The following is an 18,358-nucleotide window of genomic DNA, read 5'->3' as shown; positions in this document are numbered from 1 at the left end:
TCGCTTGGAGATGGGATGGGGGAGGAGGTGGAAGGTGATGGGTTTGGTTTGGGACATGCTGGATTTTAGGTATTCATGAGAAACTGAATAGGATATACAGAGGAGGGAGCTGGTTTATTTGGTAGCACCAGGTGTGACTTTAGAACCTGGTTTATGGGGATTGTAAATGGCAAAACATGGATTCCCTATCAGCATCATATATTTCTTAATATTTTTTTTCTTAATTCTTCCTTCAGATAATCAAAGTTGTTTTAACTTCTAGAAACCGTGATTGATAAAAAAAACTCAAATACCATGTGTGCTGCCATCACAATTAGTCCTCTCCTTTCCTTTAAGGTGGATGCAAGTACATTTCAAGTGTTGTGAACATAGAAGCATTCAGAAATCCAAAAGTCTGAGAAAGTACTGATCAATGTGTAGGACACAGTTTCCTTTTATTAAACCTAATTTCTTCATGGTGTTAATAAGGACACATATTACTCATATTTTGAAATTTAAATAGGGGAGATTAAAGATAAGTAGCAGAATCAAGTCCACTCTAGAAAACAAATGATCTCATTAAAGAAGTGCTCATTTGTGTCTGCCTTCTTATAAAAGTAACATCATTCCACAGTGACTAGCAAAATAGGGACCAACAGGGAACATCTTCCATTAGAGAATCTCTAATTAAGTTTTATTTTACATAGTTACTTGCTGCTAAGTCACTTCAGTCGTGTCCGACTCTGTGCGACCCCACAGATGTCAGCCCACCAGGCTCCCCCGTCCCTGGGATTCTCCAGGCAAGAACACTGGAGTGGGTTGCCATTTCCTTCTCCAATGCAGGAAAGTGAAAAGTGAAAGTGAAGTCGCTCAGTCCTGCCCGACTCTTAGCGACCCCATGGACTGCAGCCCACCAGGGTCCTCCGTCCATGGGATTTTCCAGGCAAGAGGACTGGAGTGGGGTGCCACTGCCTTCTCCTACATAGTTACTTACTGAACAAATATTATCATTTGAAGTGGTTAGTAAACAATGACAGGTGTAGTCAGAATATAATCGCGTTCTGATCGCTCAGCAAACCTTCAAGATGGCGCCAAAGAAAGACAAGAAGCCTAAGAAGTCAACCTGGAAGTTTAATTTGGATCTTACTCATCCAGTAGAAAAGGAATTTTTGATTCTGGAAATCTTGAACAGTTTCTGCAGGAAAAGGTTAAAGTGAATGGAAAACTTGGGAATGTCATTCACACTGCAAGCTTCAAGAATAAAATCATGGTCGTTTCAAAGAAATGGTATTTGAAGTATCTTACCAAGAATTACCTTAAAAAGAACAATCTTCTTGATTGGCTTCATGTGGTTGTATGTGACAAGGAGACCTACAAGCTTTGTTACTTCCAGATTAGTCAGGATGAAGGTGAATCTGAGTCTGAGGACTAGATGAAGCCATCCTTTATAGGACTTTGCTTGCTAATAAAATAAATTAATCATACAAAAGAAAGAAACATCTTGAAATGGACCTTTAGCTAATCAGTGAGTAAAAAACATTACTCTGTATGTTAAGCATTCTTCTCTTCTATTTAAGTGTATGCAGTTTATATGGTGCTGGCTTTCCTTTTATACTTTTAAAAATTTTTATTGGAGTATAGTTGATTTACAGTGTTGTGTTAGTTTCAGGTGTATAGCAAAGTGAATGAGTTATTCATATATTCACTTGTTCTTTTGTCATACAGATGATTACAGAGTATTGAGTTCTCTGAGCTATATAGCAGTTTTTTACTTATCTGTTTTATGTATGCTAAGTCACTTCAGTCATGTCTGACTCTTTGAGACCACATGGACTGTAGCCCGCCAGGCTTCTCTGTCCATGGGATTCTCCAGGCAAGAATACTGGAGTGGGTTGCCATTTCCTACTCTTTCATGTGTAGTAGTGTGTATATGTCAGTGTCAGTGTCCCAATGTATCCCTCTCTCCTGTATCCCTTGATAACCATAAGTTTCCTACATACAACTTCAGTTTTGTAAATAAGTTTTTATCTGCACCCCCTCCTTTAAATACTTTGTATAAGCAATGTTTATATAGCTTATAGCTAGTGAAATTTCTTTCAGGATTTCTGTAATGTACTGATTTTACAGATGTCTTCAAATTAAAGTATATAGTGAAAAAATGAAGCTCAATTTTGGGGATAACTATATAATATTTAAATTCTGTCAAAAGAAAAAAGAATATCATTGGTGATAAAATCTTGAATACTAGAGTGAAATAGACTGGGGTTTGCATTTTAGTTACAATATTTATGAGATATGCAAACTTGGATGAATTATATGTTCTTTCTAGATAGTGGTTTTTCTCACCTCAGAATTAGAATACTAGAATTCATACAGCTGACATCAGCATTGTATGAAATAATACATGGAAAGATCTTTACTCGTAGAAAGAACTTTTGAAAGTGGCACATTCACTTGATAAATATTGGCCACTTACCCTTTTTATCATCTTATATTAGTTCCCTTTATGAAGGGCTTCTGACATCTGTTATTATCCTCTTTAGTTACTATTCTATAATTCTATATCACCAAACTTATACACATGGAGATTAAACATTTGCGGTCCAAACAGAAAATAAGATAGAAAAAATATATAACAATTTTAATTGATCAGCCATATATTCCAAATAGTTCTTTTAATCTTCGTAAAACAACTCTAGGTGTGAAACTGGATTTGAAACAGAACTGATCTTTCTCTCTCAAGTCACACTGAACCACTCTCACATGATAGACATCCGCACAAACCACCTTAGGTATGTTTGTTTGCATGTTGTTCTTGTTCAGTTACCCAGTCATGTCCAACTCTTTGTGACCCCAAGTCTCAGTGACCTCATGGACTACAGCACACCAGGCTTCCCTGTCCTTCACCATCTCCCAGAGTTTGCTCAAACTCATGTCCATTGAGTCGGTGATGCCATCCAACCATCTCATCCTTTGTCATCCCCTTCTCCTTTTGCCTTCAATCTTTCCCAGCATCAGGGTCTTTTCCAATGAACTGGCTCTTCACCAGATAGCCAAAGTATTAGAGTTTCAACTTCAGCCCTTCCAGTGAATATTCAGGGTTAATTTCCTTTAGGACTGACTGATTTGATCCTTTGCAATCCAAGAAACTCTCAAGAGTCTTCTCCAAAACTACAGTTCAAAAAGCATCAATTCTTTGGTATTCAGCCTTCTTCATCGTCCAATTCTCACATCCATACATGACTACTGGAAAAACCATAGCTTTGACAATAACTTTGTCAGAAAAGTGATGTCTCTGCTTTTTAATATGCTCTCTAGGTTTGTCATAGCTTTTTGTCCAAAGAGCAAGTGTCTTTTAATTTCATGGCTGCAGTCACTATCCACAGTGATTTTGGAGCTCAAGAAAATTAAGTATGTCCCTGTTTCCACTGTTTTCCCATCTATTTGCCATGAAGTGATGTGACCAGATTCCATGATCTTGGTTTTTTGAATATTGAATTTTATGCCAGCTTTTTTCACTCTCCTCTTTCACCCTCATCAAGAGGCTCTTTAGGTCTTCTTCACTTTCTGCCATAAGGGTGGTATCATCTGCTTATCTGAGGTTATTGATATTTCTCCCAGCAATCTTGATTTCAGTTTCTGCTTCTTCCAGCTCAGCATTTTACATGATGTGCTCTACATATAAGTTAAATAAGCAGGGTGACAATACACAGCCTTGAAATACCCCTTTCCCAATTTTGAACCAGTCTGTTGTTCCATGTCTTATGTTAACTGTTGCTTCTTGACCTGCATACAGGTTTCCCAGGAGGCAGGTAAGGTGGTCTGGTATTCCCATCTGTTTAAGGATTTTTCTGTTTGTCGTATGTTTGTATGTGTGTGTGTACTATTTATATGTACTTTTTAAACTGCTAAGCTTACCAACCATTTCACCTCTGAATCTCCAACACCTGTCCTTCGGCTTCAATGATGTCCAGCATGTGTGTTGTCAACAACCTTACTCATTTATCTGAAGCACAATAATCCAAGGTATTTACTACAGCTCTAAACTAACACACATAACTCTAAATATTACAATTTGTATAAAACCATGGTATCAAAATAGTCTTCAAGTCTTGAACAATGACAATTCTAGTATAGGTAACATTTATTGAGTGCTTTACCATAAGCTGGACACTGTGCTTTACATGCAAGTGCTTTTTTTTTGTTTTTTAATTTACTTATTTATTTATTTTACTTTACAACATTGTATTGGTTCTGCCATAAATTGACTTGAATCCACCATGGGTATACATGTGTTCCTCATCCTAAACCCCCCTCCCACCTCCCTCCCCATCCCACCCTTTCAGGTCATCCCAGTGCAACAGCCCTGAGCATCCTGTATCATGCATCGAACCTGGATTGGTGATTCATTTCACATATGATAATTTATATGTTTCAGTGCTATTCTCCCATATCATCCCACCCTCGCCCTCTCCCACGGAGTCCAAAAGACTGTTCTATACTGTTCTGTGACTCTTTTTCTGTCTTGCATATAGGGTTATCGTTACCATCTTTCTAAATTCCATATATATGTGTTAGTATACTGTATTGTTGTTTATCTTTCTGGCTAACTTCACTCTGTATAATGGGCTCCAGTTTCATCCACCTTATTAGAACTGATTCAAATGTATTCCTTTTAATGGCTGAGTAATATTCCATTGTGTCTATGTACCACAGCTTTCTTCTTCATTCATCTGCTGATGGGCATCTAGGTTGCTTCCATGTCCTAGCTATTGTAAACAGTGCTGCGATGAACATTGGGGTACACGTGTCTCTTTCAATTCTCTTTTCCTCGGTGTGTATGCCCAGAAGTGGGATTGCTGGGTCATACGGCAGTACTATTTCCAGTTTTTTAAGGAATCTCCACACTGTTCTCCATAGTGGCTGTACTAGTTTGCATTCCCACCAACAGTGTAAGTGGGTTCCCTTTTCTCCACACCCTCTCCAGCATTTATTGCTTGTAGAATTTTGGATAGCAGCCATTCTGACTGGTGTGTAATGGTACCTCATTGTGGTTTTGATTTGCATTTCTCTGAAGTGCTTTACATGCATTTACTCCTTAATACCACTTTCTGAATTGAGCATCATTATTATTGCTTTCATGGTAAAATTGACATTTAAGGAAGCCAGGAGTCTTTTAAGTTGGAGACATTTATGGAGTCTCCAGTACCAGAACTCAAAAATTATTCTTCCTACCTCCAAAGCCCCTGCTCTGAAATTCACTTCATTTTATTGCCTTCCTTTCTCATCCTTAAATATGCATAATTTTATTAATAATTCAGTATCAACTTTATGGCTTGGAGTCCACTTCCATATTCACTTGAGAAATTGATTGGCCATGTCAGATAAGCAAGAGCAAGAAGGAAAAGCATAGATGGGGGGAAACCAATGGGATTAGAGGGAAAGACTTGAACTGGACCTGCAGGGTATTTTGGCAAACACTGTCCCATGTCTACCCTGTGCCCAGAACATCTATTTGCCCAAATAGCCTAGATTTTGTTCTGAATCATGATGTACTCATTCTGGGTGATTAACTGTTAGTGATTAGTAGCCAATCATTATCATCTTATGCTCTATTTTTCTTGCCACCAGCATATCTATAGTTCAAATTTTAACTTGTGAAATGTAAGAAGCTTTCTGGGGGTTTGGGGGAAAAAAAGACTTTTGTTTTCCTGATTTCAAAAACAAAGTCATGATCGTTTCTTCCCACCATCTTAAATTTGAAAATCATGTCTGGAGCTTCAGTAACCACCTGAGCCCATTTGAGAAAAGCCAAGTAAATCATTGAACCTCAGCCTAATGGAACAATTCAACCAGCACTGCCTCCAAGTTTCTTGTTACAGGAGACATCCTCCATCAGTCAAATGTCCCATTACTTGGATTCAAAGACATTTGTCTCTGATAAAAAGATAAGCTATGGATAAATACAGAGATAAAAGTATTAATATTATGAGACTTCAGAAGCAAACAAAAGCAAAGGATTTATGGTTATTTTACTGTTTGATGCCTTCTTCTGGTTGCCTTTCCTGCCATATTTAAATGGCTTTCCTAAGTATGATGATATGTTCCTGGAAAGACAAAAGTTAGCTCTATAAATGACCCAATACCAGATATATTCAGCCTCATATTTTGAAGCTACAACTGTGCCACACAAAAAAACACATAGCACCACACCTCAGAGCACTGAACAATGGCAGAGCCAACCAAATACTTAGTGGAAAACTCACTCTGCTTCTTCATATGCATCTGATTCATTTCCCCTTGGTACCTCAGCAAGTAACAGACACAATAAAATTTCAGTGTAATAGACCCAGCTCATAAAGTTTCCATTTCTACCAGGACTTTTCCTAGCATAAAACTGGACACCCCAGCAGCACATTTGCTGTCTACAAGTGTTAAAACTGTGGTTAAAGCTGAATATTAACAGCATTTCACACTTGTTCTGTCATCTGGATTATATAACAATGTGTGGATTTTATAAACAGCAACTGCTCGTTTTTGTGGTTGACTTTTTACTGGATGTGCCCAAGAGCCATGTGACTGTATGAGCTGGAAACAATGAGATCAAGCAGAAGTGAGCAATGGCTTTCCATGACACAGGCAAAACCAAGTTCTTCAGGAACTTACAGAAGAGATGGCTACCAGAAAACTCCTCACACTCCCAAACTGTGGTCAAAACACCACAAAAATCTAAACGTGCATTTTCTTGTAGACTGACTCAGCCATGTGAGAGCTTCTCACAGCTCTTCTACCACACCATTTTGCCCTAAGAATACAATTGGACTGTGATACTGAAAGAGTAGAGCATGGTATTGTCTAAAGGTAAATCACTTTTAGAAGATACATGTCAAATAATAAAAGCACCCATTATGTTGAAAATCACTGTTGTAGGTATTGATTCAGTTCAGCCGCTCAGTCATGTCCAACTCTTTGCAACCCTGTGGACCGCAGCACACCAGGCTTCCCTGTCCATCACCAACTCTCAGAGTTTGCTCAGACTCATGTCCCTCAAGCCAGTGATGCCATCCTCTGTCATCCCCGTCTCCTTCTGGCTTCAATCTTTCCCAACATCAGGGTCTTTTCCAATGAGTCATTTCTTCACATCAGGTGGCCAAAGTATTGGAGTATCAGCCTCAGCATCAGTCCTTCCAATGAATATTAGCACCAATTTCCTTTGGGATTGACTGGTTGGATCTCCTTGCAGTCCAATGGACTCTCAAGAGTCTTCTCCAACACCACAGCTCAAAAACATCAATTCTTTAGCACTCAGCTTTCTTTACAGTCCAACCCTGAGGGTTTCCCTGATAGCTCAGTTGGTAAAGAATCCACCTGCAATGCAGGAGACCCTGATTCAATTCCTGGGTCAGGAAGATCCACTAGAGAAGGGATAGCCTACCCACTCCAGTATTTTGGGGCTTCCCTTGTGGCTCAGCTGGTAAAGAATCTGTCTGCAATGCAGAGTCGGACATGACTGAGCGACTTCACTTTCACATTTCACTTTCATGCACTGGAGAAGGAAATGGCAACCCACTCCAGTGTTCTTGCATGGAGAATCCCAGGGATGGCAGAGCCAGGTGGGCTGCCATCAATGGGGTCATGCAGAGTTGGACACGATTGAAGCAACTTAGCAGCAGCAGCAGCAATGCGGTAGACCTGGGCTTGATCCCTGGGTTGGGAAGATCCCCTGGATAAAATTGATTCCTAAGAACCAACATTTTACATCTGCCTGACAAGTGACCTATCATTTCATGGAATGATGCAATGTTTTTAGAGGTCTTTTTGTAACACTGAGGGCTTCCCAGGTGGCTCAGATGGTAAAACGTCTGCCTGCAATGTGGGATACCTGGGTTCAATCCCTGGGTCGGGAAGATCCCCTGGAGAAGGAATGGCACCCACTCCAATATTCTTGCCTGGAAAATTCCATGGATGGAGAAGCCTGGTAGGCTATAGTCCATGGGATCAAAAAGACTGAGCAACTTCACTCACTCTTTGTAATACTAGTGCTGAGAATGGAAGTGAATGTAACTGCCCATGACTGTGTCCAGCAACAATTATGGAACATAAAAGATGAAAACAACTCACAGCAGAGATGAAAAAGGAAGAGAAAATTCCCCAAATACTATACATGGATAACATCTTTAGGGAAGAGCCAGATGGATAAAAGGTCCTGTGGTCTACTAAAGATCCTGTTCTAATATAATTGTTAGAAGGCCCTTCTTGCAAATCAATATTTTTAATGTATTGTTGTGTCAATTGGCAAATATTGACATTTAAGGAAGACATTGGAACTTGTCAAAAGAGGCAAACAGAGATACTTCTATCACTGTATATCTTCTAATACAACTGTGGGTTTGAGGCATAATCTCATAATGAACTACACAAGAATACAAGAATTGGATAACAACCAAAGTTAGGCAAAAGATGTTCCAATAGAGAATGGGATTAGAAAGCAAGTACATTGACAATACATAAGTGTTAATCAAGTTCTACTGGATACAGTGAACTGCATTTAGCTGTGGGGTTATAACAAAAGTAAGACATGACTGACCTCAGAACATTCTCAGTTTGCCATGGAGACAGTCTTACTGTTTCAGTAAAACATCTGTGTTGTAATCTTTTCACATCTATTCCATCTCAAAACTTATAGTCTTACACTCAAAGTTTATACTCATCTTCTCAAGGCATCAACTTTTTCGTAACATCTCACTGTGTCATTAATTCTGGACACCCTATCCTGGTCCTATCCTGGACACCACACCCTATCCTCTACTCCAATATATCTCCAACGTGATTCTACTTCATGGTGTCTCTCTACCCAACATTTTCAAAACTTTAGTTGTTCCTGCTATCTATTTGATCCCCTCCATGCTGCCTATTTCAAATTCCAAAGAGAAGACCACTGATGGGATATGGCCATATTTTCAGGACAGGACACATTATGGCTTGCTTATATCCTGCAGGTTAACCCTCCCTGGATAAGTGCCCTTCCTGATCCCAGGGCTCGCCTATAAAATGGATTAATAGTCCATGAGAAACCACCTAGTTCTTTTGAGAATGAAATGTGCTATTAAAAGCCACGTGTATAGAACTGGCACCTTGAAGACACTCAAGAAATGCTATTCCACTTTTTTCTTCCCCACCTACTAATTCTAGGGCACTGGCTATTTTCCTTTCCAGCTGTGACAAGGAATCCTTTTGTGAACCAGGGACTAGAAATCTTGCACTGATTGGAATATGGCAGTCATTCAACATCTCCCCTGTGCTCTCACTAAGTTCATCTGACCCAATGGGAATGGAGAATTTCAGACTGCTTCATGGGTCACTCTGGAAAATTCCAAATTGAAGCTTTTTTGAGAAAGGAGACATTACCTCAGAACTTCCACATGTAGCTATTATGGAGTTTCTGTTTATGCGAATGGATATTTTCACCAGATATTGGAAAAATGCTAAAGCTCAACTCTACTGCAATAAAGGCAGCTCATTTAGCCATTGGCTTAAGGTATTAGGAGAAATATAGTTTAATTAGACAAATGCTCCATGAGAACTGTAGCCAAAGCAAATTATTATTTCAAAAAGAGAAACATATATAAAGGAAAAACAGATGTCTGTCATTTTCTTTTTGTCAGTGCCTTTGAAAAAACAGACTTGGTCTCAAATGAATGCCTTAAATTCCAAATGACCATTGAGAAATTAGGGAAGTCTAGTCTTTCTGATGATTGGATGGGTGAATAGATGAGTGTTCAAGATTTTTTAATTTTTATCTACTGTGAATAAATCAGTGGAATATTAACTGAGAAGGGCTTTAGAATGCTTCTTGGAGGACAGGCATTTAAAGAAAATAATAAAGGATGAGTAATTAGAAGTGAAGTTTGGGGAAAGAATATTTTTGATTGAATAGAAAGTATAGAGAAAGGCACAGAGAAAACTAAAATAAATAGAATTTTATCTCCCATGTAATGAACAGTAACAGTACCTCTTCACTTTCACTTGTCAATAGAACGAAGACTTTTTTCCAAAAGAAATCAGAAAACTTCAAAAAGTATATTAAATGTGTTTTTAGTAAACAATACTTTCTTATTAATTTACAGCCCATTTCTTTTTTAAAAATATATTTACTTTGGATAAAAACAATGAGCATACACTTGATTTGAAACTAGAAAAATTCTATAACCTAAAATACAATTTTTATTGTCCATATGTTTCTACTATTCTTATTCATACAGATACACATTTATTTAATTATCATAGTATATTTGATATTTCATTTTAACATTTTGTAAATGTTTTACCATTATCTTTATAATTATTATGTTTAATTATTCATAACACTTTATTGAATGGAGAAATCATAACTTACTGAGTTGTACCATTTAAGTGTTTCAATGTTTTTGTCATCATATATAAATTTACAAAGAATAATCTCTATTAATATGCCCTTTTTATTTCAATTAGCTTCTTTAGGATAAATTCTCAGGAGTGACATTACTAGATCAGAGGACACCATCTTTATTACTGTGGTTCTTAATGCATATTGCCAATTGCAATCACAAGACAATTATCAATCACACACCAACCAGCAGTGAAGTAAAATGAAAGTTGCTCAGTCATGTCCGACTCTTTGTGACCCCATGGACTGTACATTCCATGGAATTCTCCAGACCAGAATACTGGAGTAGGGTAGCCTATCCCTTCTCCAGCAGATCTTCCCAACCCAGGGATCAAACCAGGGTCTCCTGCATTGCAGGCGTATTCTTTACCAGCTGAGCTATCAGGGAAGCCAACCAGTAGTACATTAGTATATTAATTTCATGGAGCACTGCCAGCTTTGTGTGCCAACATTTAATTGTTGAATAATTTAGCAGGTATACAAATAATTGGGAGAATTTTAACTATAATGAACTATTCCACTAGTACTAATTAAGCCCAGGTCCAGGTAGGGAGTGTAGAGATGACTTTTTATTCTCACTTCATGCAACAAAAAAGTAGAGAAAGAGAAGCAAGATGAGAAAGGGAAGCTCTGGACACCAAGGCCATTGGGACTTGGTTAGGATACTGTCTTTGATTTCAGTGCTGTGCAGAGCTGCTATAAGGGAAATAGGGGATTTCATTTGATCCCTGACTTACAAGAGTAGTTTGTTTTTTTTTTTAACAAGAGCTTTTTAAAATCCTGAGTGAAGATACTCGAATCAGGGACTGTTCCCTATCTTTCAAATAAAAACCTGCCCCTAACTCCATCCCCACCAATATGCAGAAACCAGAGTACCACAACCAATCCTCGGAGGAATGACTCCACATCTTTAAGTAAGACAGGAAAAGGCGGGTATTAAGGGGCCCCCTGTACTGGGAGCAGTGCTGGGTGCTCTACACATCTGGTCTCATTTTACCCTAACAACAGTCCCTAAGGTCAGTCCGATCCTTACAGTGAGGAACTAAGGTTCAATGTACTTACTTTGGAAAGACCTATTTGTCTTTCTTACTAATGAAGCAGCCTGACAGACCATCCTCAAAGAACTTTGACAGAATTAGAACCATTCTTACCCTGTCTTTCCTTTTTAAATCCCCAAGGTACCTTCACTGTCTCCACCCTGTTGAAACTGGGGGCCTCCATACTTCAGAAGACTGGTACATCAGGTGAACTGAACCTATTCCCTTCACCCATCTTATACATGTTTAGAACTTCCACAGGAGGTCAGCTGGATCCCACTGATCTAGGAATGAAGTGAACTGAAAGTCACTCAGTCACATCTGACTCATTGTGACTCCATGGACTGTAGCCCACTACATCCTCTGTCCACAGAATTCTCCAGGCAGGAATCCTGGAGTGGGCAGCTGTTCCCTCCTCCAGGGGATCTCCCTGACCCAGGAATCAAACTGGGGTCTTCTGCATTGCAGGTAGATTCTTTACCAGCTGAGCTACCAGGGAAGCCCAATCTAGGAATAAATGAGATCAGAAGTCCAAATCTTGACTATCTTCTATGATTTTAAGCTAGTCCCCTCTGCCCCCTAGGTCTCAATTCCTCAAATGTGCATAGAGACACAGGGAGAAACCAGGAGATTCGGGGGATTATTCCTGCTTTACTGATGGATCACAAAACTTTCCCCATGGACTGCACAACCAGGAAGAAACCAGGCTGAGAACTGGTTCTCCCCAGAAATGTGATTCTACAGTTTCAGTTTCCTGGAACAACTGAAGACTGTGGTAATCAAATCCATGGAGAGCGACTTTATGTGGCTAATATTCCAAAGCTTTTTAAGTGCAATAATAAACAGAGCATGTCTTGGTGACACAGAAATTATGAGACAGAGACCGTAATAATAACTCATGTCTGCTTCTACCCACCAGAATAGACAAGAGATACTTCCACTCCCAAGACACCAGCGCAGGAAAAAAAAAAGTAATTCCATTAGTTGCCACCACATGTATTTTGCTTTATGCTAGCTCTTTTTTTTTTTTTTTTTTTTTTTTGCCACCCACAAAATTGAAACCCAATCATCTGGAGAAGCTGTCTTATGTCTAGGAGTTAGTGGTGGTTAATTAACTGAATCATTTGAAGTTAGGCATCATGCTTTCCATCCTGGAAAGCAAAGCTCTTTTTTATTAGGCATTTTTTAGTTTGCAATAATATATATTCAATAGCTGAGAAGCAATTTTGAGTATTAATATATCACATTTGCAAAAGATTTCCCAAATTCTGAAAATTTCAAGGAAATGCAGTGATCATGTTAGCCTAAGTTTATCTCCTCCATCTCACCACCTCCCACCCTTAAAATAACTCTTGGGGAGATTTTTATCTAACTTTTGCTGAATACACAGACACTGAACCTTACTATTTGATTTTCTATGATTCATCCCATTCTATCTTCTGTAAGAGTTCCAATTAATGGTGTGAGAAAGGGAGGAAGCATTTATTTTTTTGTACATTTGTTCTTCGACGATGGGTAATGAACCTCACACTTCTTCTCCCCATGTTAAGCACAGACAATTCCTCCACCATTCCTGGCTGGTGATAAATATCAGATCCTTTTCCCATCTTGCTTTCGCTTCCCAAAGTGGAATGCACACGCGACCAATGCACACTTTAAAACAATCCATCTACACAACAACACCTCTAACGTGGGCTGTGTCTGAGAAAATGATTAGAATTATCACCTCCCTTAATCTGTACACTCCACCTCTAGTAATATTGCCTAACCATGCTTTAAGTCACTTTCAGCACCTGTGGCACACATCTGGCTTGTGCTTAGTTCTGTGGTCAGTTCATGAGCTGTACTCTTTCTCCAAGACACAAGCAGGGATAGATTGAGAATCAAAATGCTCACAGTCACTCAGAAGAGTGCCATTTTACAAAATCAAAGTCAGGCTAGATTATATTCTGGACACCCCCTTCCTTTTTGCTGCTCTCAGACCCTCTGTGTCTCTTCTACCTCAACACAGCTGTCAGGCTTCTCCTCAAAGGTAGTGTGCTATAATGGTTAAGAATCTGGCATGCTCAGGGTCCTCTCGCAGTTCTGGCCTTGGCTAACTCTGTAGAGTTCAGAAAGTCACAATGTTTTTGTGTCTCGTGTGTAAAACAATAATAGTACCTCCTTTATTGTGCTGAGTATTTAATATATCTAACATCTCAGACAGTGCCTGGCACATATTGGGTGCTAGCTGTGCCATAACTCTAGCAAAGTATTAGGGACAATCAGGCCTGGGGGACAGGTCACCAGGAGTATAGTCATTACCCAGGCTCCCGTAACCACTGTCTCCTTAGACTTGTCATGTTCTTTCAGACTTTCGATTCCTCTATCCATCAAGTGGGGAAACCTAACAAGATACCTAGGGTCCTTTCCAGTCCTCCTATTTATCAAACTGTTATTGTTGGCAAGTCTTGGATCATCTAGCTCCTGCCATGTGTAGAACAAGCACCTCCAGCTTGGATAGTAGGTGATAAAAAATGAGATCTGGGGGACTTCCCTGGAAGTCCAGTGTTTAAGATTCCACACTGCCAATTCAGAGGGCACAGGTTTGATCCCCGGGGGAGAACTAAGATCCCATATGCCATGCAGTGAGGCTAAAAAATAAATTTTCTTTAAAAAGATTTTTCTAAAAGCTGAGATTTGACTTGTCTCAAAGATATTGCTTTTATAATCTAAACAAATAAAGATGTCAAGGTTAAAGGCTTTGTAATTATGGAAGGGAAATTTGGGAAGACTGCTAAAGACAGTAGTGTCTTTTCAGAACCTCTTTATATCATACCATGGAGGCAAGAAAGTCAAAGTGTTAGTCACTCTATCCTGTCTGACTCTTTGCAACCCCATGGGCAATAGCCCGCCAGACTCCTCTGTCCATAGAATTCTCCAGGCAAGAATAGTGGCATGGGTTGCCATTCCCTTCTCCTGGGGATCTTCCTGACCCAGGGACTGAACCCAGGTCTCCAGCATTGCAGAAAGATTCTTTACCATCTGAGCCACCATGTAGGCAGGATTCTCATCCAAAAGTTGCTGTAGTTGGTAACACGATGAATGCATTATTAAGAGCCACCTGGGCAGGCAGGGATGAGGGACTGTGTCATTCTGAATGCTGAAATAGAGAAAGGGAATCAGTTTTTCATGCAAAGTCTTGGCTTTGCCTGGGCTTCTGAAAACCCACACGGTAAATGCAGTGAAAAAGGCAGTGCACCACAGCAGAAGGCCAGAGGTCTGGGGCTGCCTCAGCTACAAAACCAACACAACACCTCATTAACCTCAGTGTCTGAACCAGCCAGAGACGCAGCCTCCTTGTCGGCCCAGTGGGATCCTAACACTCTCCCTTAGATCCTGAACGTGACAGCGCTATGACAGCAGGAAGCATGACATCTGCTGCAATGTGGTTAGTGACACGAGTGTGCCGGCCCCGCCAAGACCAGAATCTGTGTCCTGTAACCTCTTCTTTAGTTTAGTTCTTGAAGCTGGGTATAAATCTGCAGCCACTCTGAAATACGAAGCCGCAATGTTTGCCTTTTCCTGCTCGCTGCCCTCAAATAGCTTCCTTGACATCTAGAGCTCTTTGTGGTACAGTTCTCTGTCACTTAGCACATAGCTAGTAATACCTTTCATGATGTGACCATCTCATCTCCTCAGCTTTCGCTTTCACACATCCTGATTTTTCTTAAGCAACCTTTTTTTTTTTTTCTTTTTGGCTGTGTCTTCATTGTGGTGTGCAGGCTCTTTGTTGTAATGCATAGACTGTTGTAGGTATAATGCCCAGGTTTAGCTGCACTGCCCAGAGGCAAGCAGGATCCTAGCTTCCTGACAAGGGATCAAACCCATGTCCCCTGCTTTGGAAAGCAGATTCTTAACCACTGGACCACCAGGAAAGCCCCCACATCCTGCTGTCAGTTCTAAGATCTAGCTGACCACTCTTACAGTTTCTTGAACATTCTTGAGCGTCCCTTTATGCTGTCCTTTCTGCTTGGCTCGTTCCTAATCATCTTTTGAATCCCAGGTTTTTTACCTTCCTTAACCCTTTCCCCTGCAAATTGGTTAGGCTGCATGTAACCTAACATGTAGCCTAGCCCTGCACTTCTCCACCATTGTCGAAAACCACAATCAATTGGGATTAATTATTTAATTTGCTGCCTGTCCTCCTGGAATCTATAGGAATCTTTGTAATTGCAGAGACCACATACTGCTGCTGCTGCTAAGTCACTTCAGTCATGTCCCCCTCTATGTGTGACCCCACAAACAGCAGCCCACCAGGCTCCTCTGTCCCTGGGATTCTCCAGGCAAGAATACTGGAGTGGGTTGCCATTTCCTTCTCCACATAGATCTCTTTAATTTTCAACATCCTCAGTACTTAACAGAACAACTCGCATATATTGGCATTCAATAAATATGAATGACTTGCATGTTAAAGAAATATGACTTTAAAAAAATTTTTTTTTTTTTGGCCACACCTCAGTATGTGGGATCTTAGTTCCCTGACTAGGAATCAAACCCATGCCCGCTGCAGTGGAAGCACAGAGTCTTAACCATTGGACCACCAGGGAAGTCCCAAGGTACATGGCATCTTTTATTGATTTTCTGTGAAGCTCTTCTCCCTTCACCAAAACCATATTCATATTCTCCTTTTGTTGCTTTATACATTCTCCCAATTCTTCTCATTTCTAGTGCCTGTCCTTGGCTTGAAGAACTGTTGCATTTCAGTTCTTCTTATAATTGTTAACTTAAATGTCACCTCCTGCAAGAAGGTTCTCTGACCTAGTTCTCAGGCAGTGAGGTATGCCCTGTACCCTGCCTCTTGTCTATATGATTACCAAAGCAATTACTATACTGATTTACTTGCTTACATGCCTATCCTGACTGAACTCTGAGGCCTGTGAGTACAGAAATCTGATATTTTCATCCTTGCTTTCTTTTCCCTGCAATATCTGCAGTGAAAAAAACAGTAGCACTTCATGAATATTGAACAAGTGTTAACCAATCTCTTCTTTTTCACAATGAAAATGCCAAGTACCTACAAAGGTGAAGAGACCTTACTGATCCAGGAAAAGGACTCAGATCCCCTCACCCTAATTCATTCCTTCATTTGGCAAACATTTCTTTTGTTTGCTCATTCTAGGTGATAGAGTCTCAGTGGAGAGAACAAAAGCCACCCGTAATCACTTTGAGATAGATAGCCTATGCTTACCACTAATGATATTTTCACTTTTTGTCCTCTTGAACTTAACTACCACCATTCTTCTCAAAGACCTCAAGAGAGTAAGACTTAATTTTGCTAAAAGAGTGATTGAAATCCCTACTTGAACACAAAGCATAGGTGCTCCTTAGTAAAAACTTCCTAGCTGAAATTAGTGAGCACCATGATATTATTGTACTAAATGACTTTTTAGTGTCATTGTCTTGATTGCAACATGCCATCTGGCAAAGTGCTACATTTATTGGAATAAGCTCTGTGGTCATCAAGAGTCAATTGGAGATTAGAGGACTGAAATGAGAATGTGGAAAATACCCAGAGTCACAAGGCTCTTGACTGCTTCTCATGGGAAGAGCTCTCTTAATAGCATTGTTCCCATCAGCCTTAGCTTAGTCTGCTCTAGAAGACTCATCACGCCTTCCTTCTACTTTGACACCCAGTGATTAATTACCCCTAAGACCTTGAATGAATCAGAAACTAATACAACATTGAATCGGAAAAGCCATCACTCTCCTTGTAGGAATCAAAGCAACAACATGAGGGATCGGGTTGCACACAAATGGATTTCAGATTAGTAACAAAACTTGCTGAATTAGCCAAATTCAGAATACAGGTTACATTTCTGAAAAGAAAGAGTCTGTCATACAGAGTGAAGTCAGTTGTGTATGTTAGTCGCTCAGTCAGTCATGTCCGACTCTTTGCAACCCCATGGGGTGTAGCCCACCAGGCTCTTCTGTCTGTGGGATTTTCCAGACAAGAACACTGGAGTGGGCTGTCATTTCCTTCTCCAGGGGATCTTCCTGACCCAGGGATCAAACCAGAGTCTCCTGCACTGCAGGCAGACTCTCTACCATTTGAGCCACCAGGAAAACCCTGCAATATATTTGATTTCTCTGGATCTCTGGTTCCATTATTTATAGAAGTTAGAAGATGACAAAAGCCATTTCACAGGGCTACAGTGAAGACTATATTATGTTATGAATGTAACACAGTGCCAGTTAGCACTAATTCCTTGGCATTCTCTAAATTAAGTCCTTCTCTCTTATAGGTTCATAGGAGATAACCCAGCTTGAAAAATCAGTCTGCCTATTTTGAAAAACTGTGTAAGCTCACTAAATGAATTCTAGTTCCACCCACCCCTTATACCAGCCCCCGTGTAATTCATTGATTACCTCTCTGAACCTCTATTCTTTAAAATAGAGGGAAAAGGAAATAAAATAAGTCTCCTACATATAAACCTCCTAGTTGCAAACTTTCTTTTTTTTTTAACTAGAATGTTTTATTTTTTTTAATATGATACTTTTTTTCCCTTTTTTTTCCATTTATTTTTATTAGTTGGAGGCTAATTACAATATTGTAGTGGTTTTTGCCATACATTGACATGAATCAGTCATGGATTTACATGTGTTCCCCATGCTGATCCCCCCTCCCACCTCCCTCCTCATCCCATCCCTCTGGGTCTTCCCAGTGCACCAGCCCTGAGCACTTGTCTCATTCATCCAACCTGGGCTGGTGATCTGTTTCACCCTTGATAGTATACTTGTTTCAATGCTATTCTCTCAGAACATCCCACCCTCGCCTTCTCCCACAGAGTCCAAAAGTCTCTTCTGTACATCTGTGTCTCTTTGTCTGTTTTGCATATAGGGATATCATTACCATCTTTTTAAATTCCATATATAT

General features: G+C 39.9%; 1 long non-coding RNA gene and 1 pseudogene across 2 annotated transcripts in view; one reads left to right on the top strand and one right to left on the bottom strand.

Moving 5' to 3' along the window:
* The window catches only part of LOC110125911 (uncharacterized), a 102,423-nt gene that overhangs the window by 45,181 nt on the left and 38,884 nt on the right, over positions 1-18,358 (bottom strand). The gene's annotated exons all lie outside the window — the stretch shown is intronic.
* LOC110125909 (ribosomal protein eL22-like) lies at positions 1,065-1,411 on the top strand (annotated as a pseudogene).

Source organism: Odocoileus virginianus, chromosome 15 (genome assembly GCF_023699985.2).
Source record: "Odocoileus virginianus isolate 20LAN1187 ecotype Illinois chromosome 15, Ovbor_1.2, whole genome shotgun sequence".
NCBI classification, from domain to species: Eukaryota; Metazoa; Chordata; class Mammalia; order Artiodactyla; family Cervidae; genus Odocoileus; species Odocoileus virginianus.
This window is presented reverse-complemented; position numbering and strand designations above follow the sequence as displayed.